General features: G+C 40.6%; 1 protein-coding gene across 1 annotated transcript in view; it reads right to left on the minus strand.

The window, feature by feature from the left end:
* Nucleotides 1-25,705, minus strand: part of MGAT5B (alpha-1,6-mannosylglycoprotein 6-beta-N-acetylglucosaminyltransferase B) — a 311,177-nt gene that overhangs the window by 131,528 nt on the left and 153,944 nt on the right. The gene's annotated exons all lie outside the window — the stretch shown is intronic.

Here is a 25,705-nt window from a genome sequence, read left to right on the forward strand (position 1 = left end):
ATTATTATTATTATTATTATTATTATTATTATTATTATTATTATTATTATTATTATTATTGTTATTATTATTATTATTATTATTACAAGGCCAAACGCCAGTAGGAACAGCACTGACAGCCAGAGGGATGTTGGCTGGTGTGGGTGGGGCAGGGAAGTGGATACTGATGTATCCAAATTCTCACAGCATTTTATCAAACTGGATTCAGCAAGAGTCTTGATTTGAGAGCAGAGCAGAAGCTGATCAATTGCCATTTTTGAACTGAGCAGAAACTGCAACGGTAGTTTCTGAACTGCACTGCTCAGAAGTTGAGTTGATCATATGAGCTACTTCTGATCAATCTGTCTCAGAATTTTCTTGCTACGGGGATAATTTGGTCGCTTTTTACATGTCCTCCAAATGACATCTCATATTAACTATAATGATATTTGTAACTATTATGATATTTAAAACAAAGCCCTGAAAAGGTGAATGCAACAACCATTTCCTTAGAAACAGATGTCAGTTGTGTAACTTTACTAATCAGGAACTTTGATTAGCTGCTCAGGCACAAGTACACTGAAAAAGAAAGATTAGCATTTTCCAGGCTGCATGTGTGAAAGAGCTCAATTTTTTCAGAGCTTGGAAGTGATATATTACAAGTACTGGTGTTAACCAGTGGTATCTCTGAGTTTGGTGTCACCTGATGTGGGAGCTCAGAAAAGGCTGCAAGGGGCTAGCAGACTGCCATGCCCTTCTACTGGCTCACTTGCTGGTCACCTTGATGGCAGGACACCAGCCAGCCAGACTACTACTGGGAAATGGTGCTGCAGCTTCCAGAGGGGCAGTTTAGGGTCTGGCACAGCTCCTGGAAGGCACATAAATGGAAGGCACCACACATTCCAACTGGCATGACTGCTGGGTAAGTGAGAAAGGGAGGTGATGCCATTTCTTACTTGTCCCGCAGCTGTGCTGATCCCACCAAGTATACTGCCCTGCCAAGTGTACATCCTGACTCTGAGGTGTCACGCAGAGTGGTCTGAACTCCGTACACTTCTTTTGCTAAGTAACATAATGGCTAGAATCCTTTTTCTAGTTCCAGCTAGAACAGACCTATTAAATCTCCCATTCAATGTCTGGAAATCATGCCCTATGAGGAGCGACATAAGCAGCTGGGAATGTTTAGCTTAGAGAAGAGAAGACTGAGAGGTGCTGTGATGACCATCTTTAAATATCTGAAGTGGTGTCATGCAGAAGATGGAGTGAGCTTGTTTTCTGTTGCTCCAGAGACTAGGAGTCAAACTACAGGAAAGGAGATTCCACCTCAACATTAGGTAGAACTTCCTGACCGTAAGAGTTGTTCCACAGTGGAACATACTCCCTCAGAGAGTGGTATAGTCTGGAGGTTTTTAAACAGAGATTGGATGGCCATTTCTTGGTAGCATTTTGACTGTGTCTTCCTGAATGGCAGGGGACTGGATGTTATGGCCCTTGTGGTCTCTTGCACCTCTGTGATTTTATGGAAATAAATTGTGCCATGGAGGACACATGATTTCTGAAATCAAAGCAATAGAAATGCAACCTGCTGAAACAAAATATTTCAGAGCCGACTGAGGTGTTTCTATTCAGGATTCATTTATTCTAATCAATTGTTGAATGGTGAGTCCCACTGATTTAATGTGTCTTGTCTAGTCAGGTGTAAGAGGAAGGCATAGGCCAATGTCTTCTACTATTGCTGCTTTCCCCATGTAGCCAATAATGTTTACTCTTTATCATCAGCACAAAGGTATTTTGAAATTATATGACATATTCAGATGAAATTATCTCCTGAAATTTCAGATTTATGTAAATTAGCAAAACTACAAAAGTGTCCTCGCTAGAAAGAAAAGTATAGTACAAAAAAGGAGAAAATTAGGAAATATTAACACATGCCACATTACACTGACTTAAAAATGTACTTTTGTAGGTTTATGACACTTTCTTGGGCATTTTGAGGAGAGCTTTTAAATGTTAAGCTGTAGATTGATTTTTAAAAACTACAAAATACAGGGGAAGTAATGAATAATTTAAATATTGCAACAGTAATGGTAACAAGATACTGTTTGGGCTTTTGTAATGAGTTACATAGTGTATTATGTTTTCAAGGTCTGTCCTTGCCACTCCAAGGAAAGATAAGAAGTGCTAACTTCTGAAATAAAAATTATCTGTGCCTACCTTACAAGTCAAGCAGAAGAAATCTACTTTAGAGAAAGCACAACATAAATTTGGCTGTAGAAAACAAGTGGAGTAGTCATGCCTTCTACCCAATCTCCCCTAGGGGTAATGGAAGATCTTGGATGAAACAAAACTAAAAATCCTGAGGACATTACTCAGCCAAGAGATTCTAGCTATTTTAAGAATATAAATCAAGGAGCTCAATTATACCTGTCATTTTTAAGCTCCCAAATAACAGCTTTGTAGTTTTAGTGAAAGGCAGTTACATGAAGAAGACTTGGGCTGATATAATTGTTGTCATTACTATTCTAGACCTTCAAGTTGACTTATGACAGCTCTAAAGCCAAAGTATCATAAGGTTTACTTGGCAAGACTTGTTCAGAGGGGTTTTGCCTTTATCTTCCTCTGAGGCTGAGAAAGTGTGACCTGACCAATTCTTAAACCACTACACTACACTGACTCTCTATAATTAAATTATGGTGAAATTAAGTGAAAAACCCCACTATCACTTAATTTTTTAAAAAAAATGTAATTAAAAATAGTATTAAATAGAACAGTAGGAGATGGAATCAAGGAACAGAGCAAAGCAAAATTTAAATTATACCCAGGATCTTCTTCAGGACTACAGATATTAAATGCTTTTACATGACAAACCTCAGTTTATTCAATTTGGTGTGGGTGTCTAGGAGGCAACTACATAATCTGTAAATTTAGTAGAGAAAGAACACAATGCTGGTAGGCCAAATGGCCTTTTTCTCCTAACAGTTAATTATACAGGGGCTGTCAGATCTCTTTGCTGTCAGTGCTGCCAAATCTCTTTGGTTTGATGTATCATGCACAGTATTAGTAAAAACTAGTATGGCAATTCCATTTATATGCAGACTACAGAACTTAAAGTTCAGCTAATCATATGACCTCACAACCCTACACATGCCTACTCTGAAATAAATCCCATTTTTCCCCAAAGGGGCTTGCTCCCTACATGTGTATAGGACTGCATCCTAGATATAGTACTGTATTCTGTAGTAAGAGTACTGCTGGGAGGAACATAACACAAATTTAGAAGTTGGCTAGTTTTAAATTATAAATCTGACAATGCATTTAAAAAACAAAACAAAATGTGAATGAAATTTGGGTGACTTTTAATAATCTGTCAAAAACTACTGATGAATTGTAGGGCAATTATATTGCATCTAACCTGCCAGTGGGAAAAAAGATTTGTGGTTTTCTCTGGATTTTCCAGGACAATCCAGTTGTGTGGTAAGTGTAGCCAACAGAACTGTATCTGAATTGTATCTATAACTCCACTAAGGGTAGATTTACATATAAATGTGCAGTAAAACCTGGGGTGCCCTGGATTTTCCAGATTCACAATGACTCTTGGGCTTGTCTATGCACTTGTCCCACCACATTCACTAGGGTTAGGGGCATAGGTCCCCGTGAATGTGGAAAAACCACAAATAACAACAACACTATGTTTTTATCTGAGAGAACACCTCTCTAGGAATCTCTTGGTCCTCTAGTGCAACTCTGTGGTCAACATCTGCCAGACACTGACCACAGAATTGAGCTGGAAGAGCTACAAATGCCTAATGGAGTGTTCTCTCTAGGAATATAATGACTGGGCCACCAGTCATTTGAGGACTTCTCTCAGACAACAAAGGGTTAAACTGGGGGAAGGTACATGTTAATGAGAGTAAACATCATATGCTAATGAGATTTATATCATAGCTGACCTAAGGCCCAACTGACCAATCAGTTGAGCAGGACCAGGAGTTTCAAGAACCTTCCAACAGAGGTCTTTGAAAGGCCTCTGTGACCATGCGCCTGAGTCTTTTCCCTTGTGAGGCCATGTGGCCTTGTGGGTCTTCTGTTGTGTTGGAAGCCCAGCTGTTGGGCCTGTGCCAAAAGGGCAGGCTTAAGGGATGCAGTTTGAGCTAGGCAATGGGGACCATCTCCATGCATCCAAAAACCCATCAAGGACTGCAGAGCCCATCTCTGTGTGAGTAGCTTAGGAAATATGTTAGCTAGTGCGTCTAGGTTTTTGTTATGTTTATCTTTTGGCTTGCCTAAAATGAACATCTTGTAACTATGTATGCTGTATCTGCAAGGCAAGGAGGCCTTGCATGAATGATACTTTATTGCTCTATTCTGTCTACTTAGAATAAATACTTTCTTTAAAAGTATCTGATGTCTCTATACTCCTATACACGTGCCTTAGCTCGGTTGTTGCTTGTTTAGGTTAGTAAGGGAAGGAACTTAAGTCCTTAGCAAGTCCCAGTATGTGCTAAGGAGAGTTCTTTGGAGATTCACTGGTTGGTGGCAGCTTGACTAGAGGATCTCAAGGGGACTCATTCAGTTCAGCAGGGAGTGGGAACAGAGATCCAGGAGACTTTAGGGGAAACCAAAGGGATCCTCTGGGTCTAAGGGCCAAGAACAGGGTGGCTGTTTGGCTGCTTGGACTCCAGGGATCACCACAAGGAATCTCAGTGTGACTTTGGGTTAAAGGTGACCATAGAGTTGTGCTGGAGGAGCTAGATATTCCTAAAGAGAACATATTAATAAAATCTGTGAATAATCAAATACAAAAAAGTCAAAGTCGCAAATGTAGAAGGACGAGTGTACTATTAAAATGGACAGGGAGGCTATTCATAGCAAATTCAGATTAAGCGTTCACATGTTCACACCAAATCCAGAGGCAGTATCAATGTAAAGCAGCAACCTTCCCTGAATTATTTCCAGTGACATGACTCCCAAATATTTTTTTACCTGTGCATCAAGAATTCACACATGCAAAGGAGCGCAAGTAAAGGCAACTAGATACATGTGCATAAATACAGCCACATTTTTTGTTAAAAAGGGGACTAAAAATCTTCCAGAAAACAGGGGAAGAAGACCTCTAAATGAACCCTCAGCAAAACTCCAGGCTTCTTGCAACGTTTCCACTAAATGCTCTCTGTCAGTCTGGCTTTGCTTCGCGAATGAAGATTCAGGAAGGACTCAGAGAATATTTATCTGGCGCACTAGGATATAGTCAATGAGGTGCCAGTGTTTGGATCGGGGATGCATCCAGGTTGTCTTCAGGCTATCTTTCTGCTGAAAGATGGTGTTTGTAATAGTCAGCTGCTGTTCTGCACAAAACTCTAGCAGGAGGTGCCCATTATCATTACAGTTTCCAACACCATGCTTGCCTAAAACACCTTTCCAGGCTTCTTAGTTCTTTCCTTTCCAGAAGTTCGAAGAACTCTCTGTCAGTACTGGTGCACTAATTCACAGAAACATTTCAGTTTTTAAAAAAATATCTTTGACTTGTGCTGTTATTTTTGGCTTAGGAATGTGCTGGACGAATGTCTTTGGGTTGCACAACTCTTGTGTCAGAGGTTCTTCAGTCATTGTAACCAGATCCTATAACAGGAATAGTCCAGCGGTAAAATTTAGATTACTGCAATATTTGTGCAAATAAGGAAATTTCATGAGAAGAGCCTTGGCACGTCCCACTCAGTGCCATGGAGAATTGGAAAAGCTACAGCTATACCTACGGTAGCTACAAATATTTTCGCAAATGTCTCTGATTTTACTATTTACAACTCCCTCCCTACCAGCCATTGGTACATGTATACTCACAACTCAGGATAACACTGTATGCATTTGATGAAGGAGGCTGGAGTCTTGAAAAGCTGTGAATGAGACATTTCTAAGACCCCCCTGTCCTCCACTGCTCTGCTTAGGTCCTCCAAATTCAGGCCTGTGGCCTCCCCGATTGAGTCTATCCATCTGGCATAAGGTTTTCCGCTATTTCTCCTACCCTCTATCTTTCCTAACATTATTGTCTTTTCTTATTATTCATGCCTCCCCATGATGTGGCCAAAATAGAACAGTTCCGTCAATTTAGTCATTCTGGCTTCAGAGAGAGTAAGGTTTGCTTTGTTCTTTGTCTTTTTGGCTATCTATGGTATCCTTAACATTCTTCTCCAGCACTGCATCTCAAATGAGTTGATTTTCTTTCTGTGGGCTTTCTTCACTGTCCAGCTCTCACATCCAAACACAGTGATGAGCAATATAATGGCTTAGACAATCCTCACTTTAATGTTTAGTTTTATATCTTTACATTTTGCAATCTTGTTCAGTTAGTTCACAGCTGCCCTTCCCAAACCTAGTCTTGTTCTAATTTCTTGACTGTAGTCTCCATTCTGATCAAAGTTTCATCCATGGTATGGGAACTCACTGACTATTTTGATTTTTTCATTATCTAGGATGAATTCTTGTAGATCTTCCATGGTCATTATTGTTATTTTCTTAATGGTCACCATTAAGCATACCTTGACCCTCTTCAGTAATTGCTCCAGGTCTTTGTTTGTTTCTGCTAATAGAATTGTGGCATACAAATATCTTAGGCTGTTAATTTTCCTTCTTCTGATCTTCATTCTTCCTTCCTCTTGAGTCTAGGCCTGCACTGCATACAATATTTTCTGCATATAGGTTCAACAAATAGGGCAATAGTATGCAGCCTTTCCTGACCCCTTTGGCAACTGGAAATCATTTTGTTTCTCTGTTTTCAGTTCTGATGGCAGTTCTTATCCTGAATACAGGTTGAGCACCAGGACAATCAAATGTAGTAGCACTCTTATTTCTTTAAGAGTATTCCATAGCTTTTCATGATCTATGTATTGTATTATATCTAATTATTTTTGTAGAATGTATGCCATAGGCAGGTTCATTTTATGTATTTTAATCGATTGTATGTACTACACTGTGTAAATTTACAGCACTACATAAATAAAGCTTAATCATCACCATGATCATCATTATGATCATCATCTATGTAATCAAAGGCTTTGCTGTAGTCAATAAAGGAGATACTGATTTTCTTCTGGAATTCCCTGGTGCATTCTATTATCCAACTTATGTTTGCAATGTGATCCCTGGTGTGTCTTCCTTTCCAGAAACCAGCTTGCACCTCAGAAATTTCTCACTTGATATATGGTAGGAGTCTTTGATGTAGAATGTTGAGCATGACTTTGCTTTCATGGGAAATTAGTGCAGTGGTCCTGTAGTTGCTACCGTCTTTTGTCTCTCCTTTTTTACTGTATGTACAAGAATGTAAAAACTTAAAAGCTTATACAACAGTAAATGTGTTAGGTTTTTTATTGATTAAAAAAACCCATAAAAACCATAAAAGCATAAAACACTCATAACATAAATATAACACAAAATATATGCACATACATAAAACAAAAACATAATAAACAACAACAACATTCAACAGTTACCTTCCTAAGCTAGTAGAGCTCCCTGTTTCTACTATATTGTTCTAATAATCCAACTGTTCTTATTTTCACATAGATAAATTTACCCTCCAACTCTGCTATAACTTCAAATATTACCTTTATTGTCCTAATATAATTGCTTCTTTACTTATATATTTCCAAATCAGTAATCCTACACATCCAATTTTATTAATGTATCCTTAATCTTTAAGGTTCCACAAGACTTTTTGTTTTTGTTACCACTCTCAAAGGACTAGCAGCTATAATACTGAAAGGCTAGCTTTCTTCTTTTTATAGCTCACCACATTAACACTAAAAGGACCTTATTCTGGTTGACAGAATGAGGCACCACATAAATTACATAAGATGTTATTGGAAGATTACCACAGTGGTGGGGTGGACATGACTTGGGCTTGACATGAGGCTTCTTATTGTAACAGCTGGTATAGGAGAGTCAGTGTGGACCAGCAGATAATAAGCTTGGCCCTGGATGAGGGAAGTCTCAATTCAGATCCCAGCACAACTATTGTTTCCCTGCACAAATTGTTAGCTCTCCGTTTTTCACTTCTCTGTCTGTAAAAAGAGGCCCAGTAATTGGCTACTTCACAGAGTGGTTCTGCTGCTAAAAGAGCAGAGCAATTTTCAAAGCACTTTGTGGATTGCAGTGCTGAATGGGTAGTAATAACATAGTTCTTCTGAAACTAGGAACAGAAGCTGTAGGTTCTTCTTCTTCTCCTCCCCACTCTCACCCCCACCCTTGCATTACAGAGAACAGAGCAGGGGGTCTACACTATTCTCTGAAATAGAAGGAACAAAGGCAGCTGAACAAGTTGCACTCATTAAAGAGAGACTCCAATGGGAAAATATTACTCCAGAAATATTTCCTTTTCAATTCAGTACAGTTGTCCAGTGGGCAGGAGGACCTGGATTTTATGGAGAAGCTTTTCAGGTGGTTTTCCATATGGCAGACATAACATTTTTCTGAAGTGTTAGTGATTCTTGACATGTAATCTTAACGTGTGACTTTAGGCTCCTCATGGAAATAACAGAAAGAAAATTCTGCAGAGTTTTTCCAAAGAAGTAACAAATTGTGAATTAAAATTCAACTCCTTCTCTATACTAGTGCAGCTGTACTGAATGTGGGGAGTGAAGAGAAAAGTGGAGTACAGTTAGAAGGGAGAAGGCATGGCTAAACCCCTCTCATTTGCTGAGATACTTGCCAGTCAGCCCTCTCTAATTCTTTTCTCTTTCTTGTCCTCTAATAGGTTTAGTACACCTTTCTTTGAGTAGAGAAAAAAAGCTAAAATTTGTTTAAAAGATTTTCAAGAGGCAGCTTACTCATATTGTGGAATAAGAGAACAAAGTCCCTGGACCTTTTGTGCAAGTCCCTTACCTGCCCTTTTTTAGACATTATAGGTACAACGATTTGGCCAAAATAATAGAAGAATGTCAGGAGGAGGTGCTAAAAATTTCACAAAGTGAAAAAATGTGGTGGGATGGCAATAGAAGCAAGCTATAATACCTGTCTCTGGGCAGGTCAACAGTGGCCAGAATACTCCAAAGCTGCCCCCAATTCCTGCTGTTACCTAGGCACACTGGAGTAACACTGATTAGCTGTCTACATGGGTCTCCCACTGTGCTACCTGATGCTGCTGCCATTGGCATGAGTTATTCACTCTGAGGTTGGAAAAGAGGTACAGAGGATCGTTCACACACCAGCAGTGGTGGCGCTAGACTAGTGAGACATTGTGTAGACAGCTATTCAGCATTGCTGTTGAGTGTTCTAGATTTTCTTGGCAAATCTGGTGCAAAAGGTAGGTTTTAAAAATTCAATTTAAGGTAGGGATGGCCCAGATTCGGTATGTAACTGGCCTTCCCACTTCAAGACAGTCCACACCTGAATTGGGGTTTTGGCCCTGTGTCATCTGGACAGGGCAACATGAGGACAGGGGGAAAGTGGTGCAAATGGCCTATGTAGACATGTCCCTTATTACATCTAAGCAGGAAAGTTTAAAAGAGTCACTTCACACATTATTGTTCTAGATGTATGCCTACAATTATTCACAAGAACACATGCAACAGAACTATATGAATGCAATCAACACATTTATGTCATGCGGATCCATTCATCTGTGAACCAGAATTGGCCACAATGCCCCACTGGATCTATACTCAAATATCAAACTTCATTTTGCTGGATGTAATGTCTGGCATGACCCTTATTGAGATGGGGGGTTGCTAGAAAGCATCCAGAAGAGGGACTGGATCCTGAGACTCTACGTCTACGATCTTATTTGAAGCTAGCAAAATGTTCCACCAGCATGCTTATATAGAGCCCCTTTGGAAATTTAGGAAGATCAGTTAGGCGGTGGTGCAAGCGTTCCCAGAATCCATGAGCAACAATCTGCCCCCATCTGAGCCAGTCCAGAGCCGTCTGGCTGGTTTTTCACAGCTAGGCAAATAAATAAATAAATAAATAAAATGTACAAGGAGGTACTTGGTACTTCATGTGACATTTGAAAAGATACTTACACTGGCAGAATCCATGATCATGCTGTTGAAAATCACCAAGAAGAGTCTAAAGAACATGTTTTATTTATAATTAGAGTGTGAGCACCGTAAGCCTGTGGGCACTTACATAGCAATAATACCCACTGAACTCATTGGAAGAATGTGATATTATCAGGGTGCAATGGTTAAGCCAGTAAAGCTTGTTTATAAAGCAAGGTTAAAATAAAGAGCACTCTGGACCTGCAGTGCCTGCTACAATGAATGTCCATCACAATATTGTCAGCAGAAAAGTTGTGAAATAAGTTGCAAGTAACCTTAGTCTGTTTTCCAGTGTGATGGATCCAGCCTGGTTATTGTGACTGAAACACTGGGACTACGTTGATCCAAATTTGTTCAGTCAGGAGGCTGATTTGGTCAAGCCATTGCTACACTCAACTCTTTGGTGACATAAGACCATAGAATCATAGAACCTTAAAGTTGGAAGAGACCACAATGACTACTGAGTCCAACTGCCTGCCATGCAGGAACACCAATCAAAGCACCCCCAAAAGATGGCCATCCAGCCTCTGTTTAAAAACCTCCAAAGAAGGAGGCTTCACCACACTCCAGGGCAGCATATTCCATTATCAAACAGCTCTGACTGTCTGGAAGTTCCTCCTGAGCTTTAGGTGGAATCTCTTTTCCTGTAGTTTGAATCTATTCTTCCTTATCCTAGTCTCTGGATCCATGTCCCTCTTCAATTTGACATCCCTTCAAATGTTTAAATATGACTATCATCTCCCCACTAAACCTTCTTTGCATCAGGCTAAACATTCCCAACTTCTCAAAGAGCATCACTTCCAGACTTTTCACCATTTTGATCACCCGCCTCTGGACAGTTTCATACCACTTTAACTGCTATGACTACCTCCCATGGAGTCCCGGGATTTGCATTTAGGGAAGGGCATTCAGAATTCTCAGCCTGACAGCTCCTCAGGCGCTTCTGGCCCGCGCAACCCAGGATTCCACAGGATGGAACCATGGTAGCTAAAGTGGAATCATAGTGCTATAATTGTACAGTGGTACCTCGGGTTACGAAATTAATTCGTTCCGCCGCCGCTTTCGTAACCCGAAAAGCCTTCGCAAGCCGAAAACCCATAGGCGCTAATGGGGAAAAGCCGCGATTTCATGTGAAATAGCGCCGAAAAGCACCAAATTTTTTTTCGTAACCCGAAAAAACGTTCGTAAGCCGGAACAGTTTTTTTGAATGGATTTTTTTCGTAACCCGGAAATTTCGTAAGGCGGCGCATTCGTATCCCGGGGTACCACTGTATACTGTGAAAGGGCCCCACCTGACATGACTGCTTTGCAAAGCATCTTGTATATGAAAAAGTGCTGCAGAAATTAAGAGACAGGTTGTAATGTAGGCAGCTGGCAAATCAGGCTCACTGTTAAAAAGGACTTTTTTTTAAAAGAAAAAAAGTTGAAATATATTTCAAGCCTCTCTCAGGGTGAATACTGGAGTAAATACTATTCTGTCTTCCCTTGAAACACAACTGTAAAACTTTTCTCTTACCATTTTTTTTTAAAGATGCAGGGAAATGTCACTGCAAATGAGAAGAACTTTAGGATTGCTGTCCTGGGTTAACTCAGCAGGAAAATGTGTCCTGATTTCAGGTCCCTTCTGTTTAAGTGTTATGATTGTTCTTGAACAGATCAGTGAACCTGAAGGCTGGAATTTAAAGTACCTCAGTCCTCAAGGCTTTTTTTCTTTAAGGAAAAAAGGAAAGAAAAGAAATCCTGCTTCTGGTTTTATGAAGCTTCACAGTTCAAGCTTGATTTAAAGGCCAATCGCTAGTAGGAACACCATCCACATTTCCTCACAGATGGTTTATGGCAGCCAGTATTGGCCCTTCATGCTCTCAGAGAGGAACAACATACTGTATCCTGAAAGTTTTTACAAAAAAATAACAACAGGGGGAAAAAGCACCACTCTACTTAAAATCAAGGGATAAGGCTTAGTGTAGGAAGAGAGCTATTGTGAGGAAGCTTGTGAGTCTTTTGCCTATGGACCAGGTAGTAATAATAATAATAATAATAATAATAATAATAATAAATTTATTTATATCCCGCCTCTCTGTGCAACACAACCAGGGCGGCTTACATATTAAAACAATACAGTCCCATCCCAGTATCCCATACCTCTTAAAATACAATTAAACAGTTCACAATTTAAAACATAACTTAAAATAATAGGCAAATCAAACAGTGGCTGTAGCAGAATTCAGGAGTATAAAAGGTTCAGATTTTTGGTGGCCAGTTATCTGTTCAGGAAAGGCCTGCCAAAAAAGATCCATCTTAACAGCTTTTTGAAAGCTGTTTAAGGTGGTAATGTGACGGAGCTCTTCCAGCAGGCCATTCCATAATGTGGGAGCGGTTGCCAAAAATGTCCTTTGGGCAATTGCAGACAGTATAGTTTTCATAGGTTGCAATAAATTCCTCCCAGAGGACCTGAGTGCATGAGGTCAATTATATGGGAGGAGGCGGTCTGAAAGATAGGTTGGACCCAAGCCATTTAGGGCTTTAAAGGTGATAACCAACACCTTGTACTGAGACCATGTTCTGCACTAACTGAAGTTTCCAAACTAAGCACAAGGGCAGCCCATGTGGAGTGCATTACAGAAATCGAGATGAGAGGTTACCAGCGCATTCACCACAATTTCTAGGTCCCTAACTTCCAGGAAAGGTCGCGGCTGGCATATCAGCCGAAGCTGGTAACAGATGCTGAGGGAAGGGCATTCAGCAGTTGAACACTATACGTCTTTACTGATATACCCTTATATTGCTTTTATTTCATTGTGTTTAAATATTACAATGTGTATAGTTTTATTATGGTGTTTTCATTTGTATGGGGATATAATTGTTAAGGAAAAAGCCACATGGGTTATACAGCAAGAGAAATAAAAGATGTATGTGAGAGTCAGAGTGACTCAGCAGAAGCCAATGGAGAACCACACAGGTGTGAATGGTAATACAATTAACAAGTACTGAGTGCCAAGGACAAGAAATGCATAGTGAATAATTGGACACACCTGACAATTGTAAAGTGGTCAAGGCTGAGATGATGAAATCATTAATTGTAGGATGAACAAAGAGAACCAATGGGAATGATGTACACGCCTACTGGGTGGAAACAGACCACAGTAGGTGGTGCCATGATTTGGCTATAATAATGACTATGGATCCCAATGTATTGTGTGGGTTGTAGTTGTGGGTAGTAGAGTGGATTGGAGAGTGAGGAGTTGAGTATTGTTTGGAGCTGTGTATATAGTAGAATAAAGTAGATCTTTTATATAAGACTACTGAGTTGTCTGGTGTCTTGGGTGAAGCTACAAGAACCAGCAGGACCCTGGTGAAGAAGGGTGAAGACTTCTGTGGAAGCAAGAGAGAGAAGGCTTGGAGAGTTTGTCGGGGTCTTCAGCCTGATCTCTGCAACTCTTGCAAAGATACAACAACTGGCCAAAACTGGTCAGCGTGGTGCACAACCAGGTGGTGAGTTCCAGGCCAGGTGAAGACCCACAACTCCCATCATCCCCGACAATAATTACATCATCCACCAAGACCTCTTGTGGACCCCAGCAGATCTCAGTGTGTTACATCACTGGTCTGCACCTGGCTCTGTCCCCATAGCCAGACACTTCACTGATCCACCCAGCATTCCGCCAGCCACTGAATGGCCAAAGGAAGAGCAGTACAACAGCTACACAGTGAGTCAGGAGGGGTTGAGAAGAGTGTATGTATTGGAGCTCCAGCTGTGGAACATTTAACTACACTCTGCAATACACGATATTGGCCATAGGGTTGCAAGTGACTTTTCTTTTCTCCACTAGGTCATATGTTAAAATTATGTGGCTATGCTCCTGGGGGGTTCTGGGAATTGTAATGCAAAAATTACAATTACCAAGCTCTGGAAAATCATGTAAAATATGAGGACTTCATATTCTGGTACAAGCCCCTTGAATAAGCTGGTTAAGTGGGAAAAGGACTTTACTGTTAATATTCTGATCAGTGTTAATTTGGATAAAATCAGAATTGGCTTTGGGGGAGAGAATTTTAGCTGGAAAATTGGTTACACATCTAATGAGGCCTATGGTCAAGATTCCCAGCTGGTACAAAATTGCTCCAGATCAATTAAAAGGACCCATTTTACTACAGATGGCAATCTGGTCTATTACTCACATAAAGTGCTTTACCAGTTCCATTAACTGTCAGCTGTTCCTTTATCAAAAAGTATTAACTTATAAATGAATGTTTGGCTATCATGCTTAAATGCTCTTTTCATCCCTTCCAAATGAGAATGTTGTGTCACATTAACTGTTCCACAAGAATTTCTGTGAAATGCGCTCAGGATATTTGCATTGCTTTCCTTTCAATTATTTCAGAGCTACAAAAGGACAGGGAGTCTCTGATGTGCTTTTTTTGCATTTTGTCACATAACTGTTGGGAGTGTTGGAAAATGTTATTTAAGACAAGTGACTGAACACAAATCTAGACCCAGTTTCTCTTTTCCACAGTATTCATCCTTCCAAATGGTTTATGAAAAAGTAACAGAGGTTACCAACTTTTCATGATTAAGAAAACCCCTAAGGCTCCCTGGTACTCTTTCCTCTATCGCCCCCACCAACTAACTCAGACTTCTCTCCTCCCTTACCCATCTACAATGCTCTTCCTCTCCCACATGGAGCTATGTGTTCCTCCTCTCCCTGTTTTTTTCCCTTATCCACCCATCCATGATTTCTCACCCTTCATCCTGGTGCTGTTTCTCTTTCCCTCTGCTCATCCCCACCCACCAACACTAGGCAGAAAGACATTTTGGACTTTTATCACACAAACTTCAGTCTTGCCTCAATGTTGCAGCAATCACATTATTTAAAGAAAATGGAAACATAGCAGTTTTGGAGCTTTTATTATCACACATCTCCACAATAGTATGACTGGAACTGTATCTGTCATCGATGGTCCCCATACCCTCTTCCACACTCCCCCTTAACCCAACCTTCCTGCCCTATGCCCTACCCAGCATTCCTGTATGTATGTATGTAATGCAATTCCAGAGTTATGGGAATGTGATTCTCTCCCTTTCTTTATAAGTATCTGAAGAGTTAGGAGCCATAAAGACTAGAGCAGTTGTTATAACAGTCAAGTCGTTTTCCTTCCAGTTTCTCCTGCAGATATTTCTCTGGACTCGGAAAGGCAAGGTCTGACCACACTGTTCCCAATTGGTGGGAGAAGTCTGTCACCTAGTGACTGAAGATGTTATTGCAGCTTAAACTATTTATAATAAATGAAGCCATGCAAAATAGCCTTGAGGAGCACCTTTAGTATACATATTTCAGGTGTCTAGGTTTCATGTGGCTGGAGCAATGGAAGATAGCCACAAACACTAAGACAAACTGCCATTAGTACAAAACAGCAAAGCAAAAGAAAACCTCCACTTCCTTCACCTGTGCACAGCTTGTGTTCAAAATTTCAGAATCCTAAACCTACTATAGATTCCACAGCTGTCTGAGCCAGTTTTCAGTGAACAGTTTTCCTGTCATATCATGACCAAAAAATGAGCAGATTATGCAAAATATTATTTCACAAAGATTATTTTTTAATGTATGGGTGATGTCTCTCTCTCTCTTTTTCTTCTCTCTCTGTATATGCTTCCACTATTCAACTAAAGAACCCCACTGTCCCTGGGTCCATTCACACTACATAAATATAGCACTTTGATTCTACTATGACTTCCATGCCTGCATCCAGGGTGACTAGAGAGCCTCGTTTTCCAAGAAATGTCCTATATTTCAACCTTTTGTCGAGGACAAATTACAAAATGTCTTCCATTTTGAGCATGACTAAGAAGCATGAATTTATATTTATATTAGTGTTTTTAGCTTATTTATTATTTATTTTGTAATATCCTACATTTTTCTTGAATGACCTGCATTTTATGGTGGCTTGTTCCCTTTGTAGTTATGAAATCTGGTCACTCTGCCTGGATCCTATGGAATCCCATATTTTGGCCAGAGGTGCCAGAGGAACTCCCTTGATGAGGATTTTAAAAACTCCTCTCTAAATTGCAAATCCCAGCACTCCATAGGATGGAATCATGACAGTTAACGTGGAATCATAGTGTTGCAATTGTATTCTATGAATGGGCCCCCCCCGTTCACGGATCACCTTCTTGGTGCCGCTGTTATTAATCCCATCCAATTAAAAAGGTATTTCAGAAGAGACCTTGAGAAAGAAAAGCATGGGTCAGAGGCCTGTTCCTGCACTGTGATACTCCCTTCAAGGAAACCTTGCTCTTATCTGTCTACTGGCAGGTAAAGGTGAGTTTCAGATGCACTGCTTTTAATCCACTTTGGTATCTGTATCATTCCATGTTTAATTGTGCTTTAATTGTATACCCTGTTTACATTTTTAATTATTTTGTGAGCCATGGTGGATCCCAGTTCTAGGAGAAAGGTGTTATATAAATCATATAAGTAAACTGTAATTATTTTTAATTAGAGTTCATAGAAACATGAAACAGCAAGGACCACATACAGAAATGCAGCCACAACGTCTACAGCAGCTGGTGGAATTACTGTATTACTAGCTTGCCAGCACACCTTTCTGGTGCATCAGGAAACTAGAAGCAGTAACATAAGAAATGGTGTTTGTTTATATATAAGCTTGTTCTGTGGTGGCAGTATAAATCCTAGCAAAATGCTCTGGGAACTTGCCAGCTATTGAAATTATAGTAAATTACCATAGGTTCTCTCAAATGAATTTTTCCCCAGGATCTTAAAAACGTTTACTAACAAAAATATAGTACTTTTATTCCAGAGCATCAATATTGATTTTTCTTTTATTATTTTTAGATTTTTATTTCCATGTCTTGATTAAGATTCAGCTCACATTGCAGTTTATAATACACAGAGTACAGTATTTATCATCCTTCAAAAACTCTCAATAAGATATATCTTTCCCCACGGCAGATCATTTTTACCATGTGGTGACTGGGAGTTGGCTTTTGTGTGTGTGTGTGTGTGTGTCTTTCTTTTTTAAAATAAAACAAAAACAAAAATCCACACACATTAATTTAGTTTGCAGTTCCCCATGCTTTGTTTCGTGCCTCAAGTTTTGTCATTCTGGCTTACTTATAGCACATTTATCTCTTTACAAGATGCTGCATCTTTACAGCTGCTTACAAAATGGGCACTACCCAAAGATGAATCTTTTTCTGTTTGTGCGTTGTCTCCACACTACAAACTCTAAATACATTCTCAGCCTAATCTGGTATTCTTAGCAGCTCATTGTCAAAAGCAGTGTGTGACAAATAAAAATGGCAGAAAACAGGTATTTTTAAGACAGAACATGAGGGATGCAGTGAAACTGAACTGATAGGAACTATCATTCATTCTCAGTTCCCAGATATCTCTTTATATAGTGTGCAATATTTGCCTTCTTAACCAGGAAGCTGCAATCCTACACCAAAATAACTGAGATCAAGCTCTACTGAATTCAATAGGACTTTCTTCAGAGTAGACAATGTAAAACTTGGCACTGCTAGGCTGGCTTTGAAGAGCCATCTGTAGTGTGGTGACCACCTATTCTCACCACATGACAGCTATAGCATTGTAGAAAGCCACTTTGTGGCTATAGACATTTGTCCCACAGTGAATAAAGCACATTTACGTCCCACCCCAGACCAAGAAGGGGGGAAATGTAGCAGCTGCTTGATCTTCCATGTGGCCAAAAGCTCTACATAACCATCTGTTTATAGTGTCAGTGCTCGCAATGGTGCACATGCGGATAAAACCTCTTGGATAAGCGAAGGTCTTAACGTTGGCATTAGGGCAGAACCAAGGGTAGAGGCATCCAGAGCCTCCGTGGACTCCATTAAACTGGATCAGTTTGAGTTGGTCAGTACTGAGGATGTGGACAAGATCCTTGGAAGCGTTCGGAAGACAACCTGCTCTCTCGATCCCTGTCCCTCATGGCTAGCGGGCCAGGGGGGACCGGTGGTAACCTTGTTGTTACACCGGATTATTAATACATCTCTGAGGGATGGGCAATTTCCAACCAGCTTGAAATTGGCCACAATAAAACCACTGTTAAAAAAGCCCTCCCTCGACCCCCTGATACACAGTAATTATCGGCCAGTCTCGCTGCTGCCATTTTTAGGGAAGGTGATCGAGAGGGCGGTTGCAATCCAGCTTCAATCGGTCTTGGATGAAACGGATTATCTGGACCCATTTCAAACTGGCTTTCGGGCGGGTTACGGGGTTGAGACGGCCATGGTCGCCTTGGTCGATGATCTCCGTCTGGGCATCGACAGGGGAAGCGTGTCCCTGTTGGTGCTCTTGGACATCTCAGCGGCTTTCGATACCATAGACCATGGTATCCTTCTGGAGCGCCTGGTAGAGGTGGGAATCGGGGGCACTGCGCTCCAGTGGTTCCGATTCTACCTCTCTGGGAGGTTCCAGATGGTGCAGCTGGGAGACGTGTGCTCCGATAAGAGGGCCCTTACATCTGGGGTCCCTCAAGGAGCCATTCTGTCTCCCATGCTTTTCAACATTTACATGAAACCGCTGGGAGAGATCATCCGGAGACATGGGGCGCGGGGTTATCAGTACGCTGATGACACCCAAATAGTCTTCTCTATGTCTCCGACTGATGCAGTGACCGAGGATGGCGTCTCTCCTCTCGTGGCCTGTCTGGAGTCGGTAATGGGCTGGATGAAGGAAAACCGACTCAGTCTGAATCCAGAGAAAACGGAGGTACTTGTGATAGGTTCCCCTGGTCCAGGAATGGCGGTGGTTCCACCTGTCCTGAACGGGATCACGCTTCCTGTGAAGGACTCCGTGCGCAGTCTGGGGGTGCTTCTTGACTCGTCGCTTCACCTTACAGCTCAGGTGAATGCGACGGTCAAGAGCACCTGTTATCAGCTTCGGCTCATTCGCCAGCTGCGCCCATACCTGGCCCAGAGGGACCTTGAAACAGTGGTACATGCTCTGGTAACCTCTCGATTGGACTTCTGCAATGCACTCTACATGGGGCAACCCTTGTACCAAACCCGGAAGCTACAGATGGTACAGAACATGGCAGCCAGACTGGTCACTGGTACTTCCAGGGCCAGTCATATTACACCTGTACTTAAAGATCTGCATTGGCTGCCCATTCGCTTCTGGGCACAATACAAGGTGTTGGTTATGACCTATAAAGCCCTACATGGCTTGGGCCCAGGTTACCTTGAGGACCGTCTCTCCCCATACATTCCGCCCCGCACCCTCAGAACATTTGGGCAGCAACTACTGAGGGTCCCGGGGGCTAGATTAGCCTCCACTACAAGGAGATCATATTCCATCATCGCCCCGACCCTCTGGAACACGCTGCCCATTGAGCTCCGCTCGGCCGCCTCCCTGGCCCAGTTCAGGAGAGAGTTGAAAACCCTCTTGTTTCGATCTGCTTTTCCCAATACAAGCTCCAGCTAGTCTCCCCCCCTCTGACAGCAAGGGTAGCTGGCTGATGGGGTTTTTAATATTGATTTTAATGCTTTTGTATTTGTACTGTTGGTTTTGATAGTCTTGTTTGATATTGTACTGTATTGTATTATTTTGATTGTTGTTCACCGCCCTGATCATAGGAAGGGCGGTATACAAATAAAATTTTTATTATTTATTTATTTATACTAAACTCAGTTCTTTTAAATCATCCAAGGTAAAACTACCATGGCCTTCCCCCAAGTCTAATCTCAGTTGTGGAATTATGGTGTGACCGGAGCCTCCTCATCTGTCAAATCAAACTAATAAAGTAATCTCTGCCTTTACAGAATGTAAAATCAAACTAATAAAGTAATGTCTGCCTCCAGCAAATTTGGAGCTGGAGATTTAGGTGCATACCACAACTGTGGTCTAATCTGCACTGTAGAAATAATGCAGTTTGACACTGATTTAGCTGCCATGGTTCAATCCTATAGAATCCTGGGATTTGTAGTTTGTAGTGCCACCAGAGCTCTCTGACCGAGAAGACTAAATATATCACAAATCTACAAATCCCAGAATTCCATAGCATTCAGCCATGGCAGTTAAAGTGGTGTCAAAATGTATTGTTTCTGCAATGCAGATTAGAACTATGTTTCACAGAGATGAGTGTGTCCCGGTATTGAGCGGGACATTCAATACAGCTTCCTATAGATGTGGTATGGAGAACATTTTCAGATGTTGTTGGACTGCATCTCCCATGGTCATTCACAGTTAATTTTAAATCTATCTATCTATCTATCTATCTATCTATCTATCTATCTATCTAATTTGCAACCCACCTTTCTTCCATGGCTGGGGAACAAGGTGGCATACATAATATAAAATACCTTTTTAAAAACACAATTTAGACATTTATAGTCTAAATATAAAAGCATACATTAATTAAAAGTAATTAAAACACTTTAGAACACCATGCCTTACAACATGTCACAGATGAAAACTTGGACCTGTGTGATCAAGCAACATCAGAGTGTGGTCAAGATGGCAAAAGTTATAAAAGAGGAATAACACACAAGCTAAGAGAAGCTGTAACACTTTACTTTGCCTGAATCTACAGGGGAGGGCAAGATTCCTCCTTTGCTCTCCCACCTGCTGAATGCAAACTACTTTTATACTTTAAATGCAGTTTGCAACAATTTAAGGACAAAGAGGGAAAGTGGGAAGAGGAGAGAAAAACTGGAACACTTTAAAGATAGGTGAAAAGGTGGACTGAATGAGGATTAATTGGAACTGTCACTGCCAAATTGCAACAGTCAGAGGGTATAATGTTATTTTTATCCCTTGTCATTGTATTTATTCCCTGTTCTCTCCTACCAAAATCACCAAACATAGGATAAGCCTGTCCAAGTTTTGTCTTCCACAAGTATTCCACAAGCCTACCCCCCACTCCACCTCTGGTCAGCACGTCTGTGCACTTGCAAGAAACTCTGAGTGCTATAGCTCTCCTTTTTTTAAGAGTTTGAAATCATATGACAAAACTTGGTCCCCAATGTTAAGAGTACACAGTGTGCCACCAAATCACAATGCAGAGAGAAGGGTTGTTTGCAAAATACTAAGTGGGTTCTTTGTGTAATGGTGGTTTTTTTTGTTTTGTTTTTTTAAAATAAATTTTTATTTAATAAAATTTAAAAACAATACAAAAAGACACATATTACCTTATACATCATGCATACGTATATCTTTATACATCAACGTGGCTCATAGTACATAAGTGGAATATTCTTTTATACATTACTATTATTTACTCATACTTGATCCCACTCTACCTATCTAAATATCTATCTACCTAACTAATCTATATATTACGCTCTTCTTCTTTCATCCTTCTCCCTTTTCTTTTCTGCATTAAAACTCTACTTCTCTTTATTCTAACCTCCTCCTAAACTAAGCTAATCATCTAATCACTTTCTTCTTAGTGTGATGGTTTTTAATGCTGTGGACAACCTGTAAAGAGAGAAAGGGGGGAGGAATGCTGAGGAATTAAATTTCAGTAAGCAGGAAGTGCTAAAGGGGAGAGAAGATGGGATCTAATAGAAAATAGAGCAGCCATTATAAAGTATGAAAAAGCTACACAACCACAATCAATCACTTTCAGGATGAAGCCCAAGACTATTTTTATCCTGACACACTAATTACATCCCCTAAAAAATGTGGTGGTCAGTAGACTGCACTTTGCCTCTGCACTGAAGTTGTCTCATCTTACTGGGAAAGCTGCTCATATTCAGGGTTTGTGTGAAAAGGAGAAATGACAAAAAGTGATTCCTCTGCCAAGATTGTTTAGTGGATGGAAGTTTTTTTTATAAGTGAGAATTTATGCATACATTTTTGCATGGTGCACATGATTGATGAATAATATTCAGAGACCCTGGAGCATTATCTACTTTGGAACATAATCTAGGCAGGGAATCAATAATGTCAGTGCAGTTCCACAGAAGCAGAAAATCTCTGTATGGCTGCAGTCCACACATCAATAAAGCCAGAGGAGTTGCCTTCAAGGGGATTTGCAGTCAAGTGTCTACTAAGGATAGCCAATACACCTAAACATTTCTTATATGGGCATACGTGCTGCACATGGACCTCTTGAGGCACACGGTCATGGCAAAGTGGTATTCCACACATTTCATGATCAACATGTACTTGCTCCAATGTGATGGGGAAAGGGAATCTCTGGTTTCAAATTGGGGACATATGAAGCAGCCCTGATCCTAATCCAAGTCATATGTTTACAAGGACAGCATTTCAAAAAAGTAAAAACAGCCCAATCTTATCTATTTATCTTACCAGTATCTGGGAGGCTTATATGGACAAATGAGATTTTAGTGACTGGTTTACAGAGGACAGAATTATTCTGTCCAGCCGTTTCTATTACACCCCTGCAGGCCAAAATGCAAATTCCATAGGTGAAAAGCACTATTGGTCCATCTGTCTTGACATAGGCAGTAATATATCAGGCAGATAGCCCTAGCATAGCTCAGCATACAGTTACTATAATCTTTGGGATGAGCTCCACTTTATAATTCCATGGATTATTAGCCTTGTAATTTACACAAAAAATGCTTCCCCTGGCACTTATATTCCAAAACAAAATATTAAAATGTTAGCAAAACACATATCAGATAGAAGACGGCTACAGAAGTGTACTAATATAATACAAAACACATTTTCCAGTCACCATAATTTTATTTGTTTTCCAAAAATTTGGAAAAGTTACTTTTTTGGACTATAACACCCTGAATCCACCAGCTGACATGGCCAATGAAGACACTGTACTCCACACACACACAAAAAAGTATCTACTCCAACCTCTGGGTTTTGTCCATACTGAGCATTTCAAAACTCAATTTCCAATACAAAAGAAAGTGATGAATACTTTGAGCTTTAGGTTTCCCTTTTTCAGATTTTATGGGTATTACTTAGGTAACTGTGAAATGCCTTAAGAGCATAGAAATAGCAAAAAATAAAATAAAAATAAGAAAATAAGCAATTGATGGATTCATTGACTGAATGAATGACTGACTGGGTTTTAAGTATTCCTCATCTGTATATTTTTTCGTCTAATGCTCACTCAGATGAATTGAACCCCCCATCTTCTCACCTGTAGATGCTGCTATGTCATAGTCACTGGCATGGATGGAAAGTAGCAGGATGAAAAAGCAAGGGGGAGAGAGAGAATGTAATATCCTCAGTGGTGCAGAAACTGAACTGCAGCACTGTTTGTAGCTGACAGCAGAAGAGAAATGGTTTATTAGTGCTACCAAAACACCAATGTGTGGAAACAGCAGGCAGGCACACAGACACTATATGCACACATATGTGCTCACACATATACTCAGAACTTCTCCACGCCTTTGCCAGTTTCTTCAAACAAAATTCTGGAAAGCTCTTTCCTGTAGTTGAAATGATAACAGCACCAGAAGGCAAGTGGCACATTGTTCACAGCATTTTCTCACTCCTCCCTTACAGGCAGAATGACTCTATAGGTCCTGCAGAAGGAGGTTAGACAAACAGCTGGGGGTTTTGTGGGGATTCAGCTTCCCTACCACACCTTCCATCATCAACAGCCACTTTATTTTGGGGGTGGCTGGGATCACTTATGTCCAAGCATATCCTGTGCTGGGTTCTTTAATGCAAAAAACATCACCAGACATGATATGTTGGCATAGACATAGTAACAACTTTTAAAATAGCAGAACATTTGCAGTACTTCAAAGCTATCTAGCAACTTAATGTCTTTAGAAAAATGGGTACTTCTACTAACACAATTTCTCCCTGAAGCAGCTGCAGGGAAAAAGACATTCACTGGGTTCTCATTTCCCTCTGAAAATATACATTCCATACTCCTGAAACTGGCAGTTCGATACAGTGCATCTTGCCTCAGAAAGCCATATCTTTTCAAGGCTTGCAATTGGACCTGAGGTAGAGGAGATAGGCTCCTCAACCTGAAGAAGGAACATTTCAGCAAAGAAATGTTCACACAGCCATTCAGATATCTGAAAAACATACAGGACTAAAATATTTATGTATATTTGAAAAATGGTCAAAAAATGAACATGCATCAGTGAATATATTTTGAGCAAATATACACAAACCTACAGGGTTGTTTTTTGTTTGTTTGTTTGTTTTGCTGTTGTTGTATAACTTCAAGTCATTTCCGACTTATGGTGACCCTAAGACAAACCTTACACAGGGTTTTCTTGGCAAGATTTGTTCAGAGGGGGTTTGCCATTGCCATCCTATGAGGCCAAAAGAGTGTGACTTGCCCAAGGTCACCCAGTGGATTTCAAGGCAGAGCCAGGATTCAAGCCCTGGTCTCCCAGTATTCTAGTCCAATGCTCAAACCACTACACCACACTGGCCCATTAACCTACAGTACAAACAAAAATAAGTATTTTTAGCAGAATGAAAACAAAATGCTCACACACTGAATCAAAATTGGGACAGGATGAGACTGCCTGTGGAACTCTGAAAAACTCTGTGAAAATGAGAAAAACAGATATAATAGTCCTTAATGCAGATTAGCCAGGAAAACTGAGCTGCGTAGAAAAGGCAAGAGCGGGAGAATAAATCAAAATAGGATGACAGCAGGTGAAACTTGTGCAAGCAAGTCACAACAGTGGTCTTCTAGACTAAATGTAGTGGGAGGTAAAGAAAAGAGAATAAGTGAGCTGCATACACAGTCCAGCCTTTAACCACTGCAGAAAAGCCATCCACTGCCCAGACAGTTCTTTTTTCTCCACAAGAAATAATGATGGCCACTGACAGTGTGTCCTTGAATAAAAGGCCACCAAAGAGCAAACAAGAGACAGTCTGTTGGTTCCTTGAGGACCTCTCAGATACTCTCAGTACTCTGACCCAGATGTTGCTGTGTGTCTTCAAGACATTTATGACTTAGGACAAACCTATGGTGAGCCTATCATGGGGTTTTCATGGTAGGATTTATTCAGAGGTTTATCATTGTTTTCCTCTGAATCTACCAGAGTGTAGCTTGCACAAGGTCACCCATTGGTTTCCATGGCTGAGCAGATTTGAACCCTGGTCTCCTGGAGTCCTAGTCCAACATTCAAACTACATCACACTGGCTCTCTACTCTGATTTTGGGAAAGGATGATGTTAACTCACAAATCTTTTTGCACAAACTAGAAAATGTGTAGGTACTGAGGAAAAGACTTTAGAAAGTTGTGCCCAAGTGTGCACTGTTTGTTTTCTTCAAGAATAATCCTTTTAATATAATTGCAGAATATTGGCTAATCCAGTTAAAGTAACTTTGAAGAGAGTGTTAATATTTGTACAGGATGCAATATCATTGGTGGACACCTCAGTGGATGCTTGAGGACTGAAGGAGAAACCACAGCATATGGCAGAGTCAGACTGAGTCCCGTCATGGTAGGGAAAATCAAGGCAGATGCTGTCGGAAAGGGTAGATGAAAACAGGACTTTGGCTCACTCCAAGTGATCTGTACTGGCCTAAGCTCTCTATTACTAGGAAATGTCAATTCAAATTCAAAATCCTTTGAATATGGAAATGAAGTGGCAAATCCAGTTCAGAACAGTGGTCCTTGAACAAAAGAACAAAAAGGACAATTGGAAAGAGAAACAGTAGAAATTGGACTTGCAATACGCGAACGGTTTTGAATTTGAATTTACATTCTCACACACTAATGACATATATACTGTAGG

The sequence above is a fragment of the Sceloporus undulatus genome, chromosome 2 (genome assembly GCF_019175285.1).
Source record: "Sceloporus undulatus isolate JIND9_A2432 ecotype Alabama chromosome 2, SceUnd_v1.1, whole genome shotgun sequence".
Classification (NCBI taxonomy): domain Eukaryota; kingdom Metazoa; phylum Chordata; class Lepidosauria; order Squamata; family Phrynosomatidae; genus Sceloporus; species Sceloporus undulatus.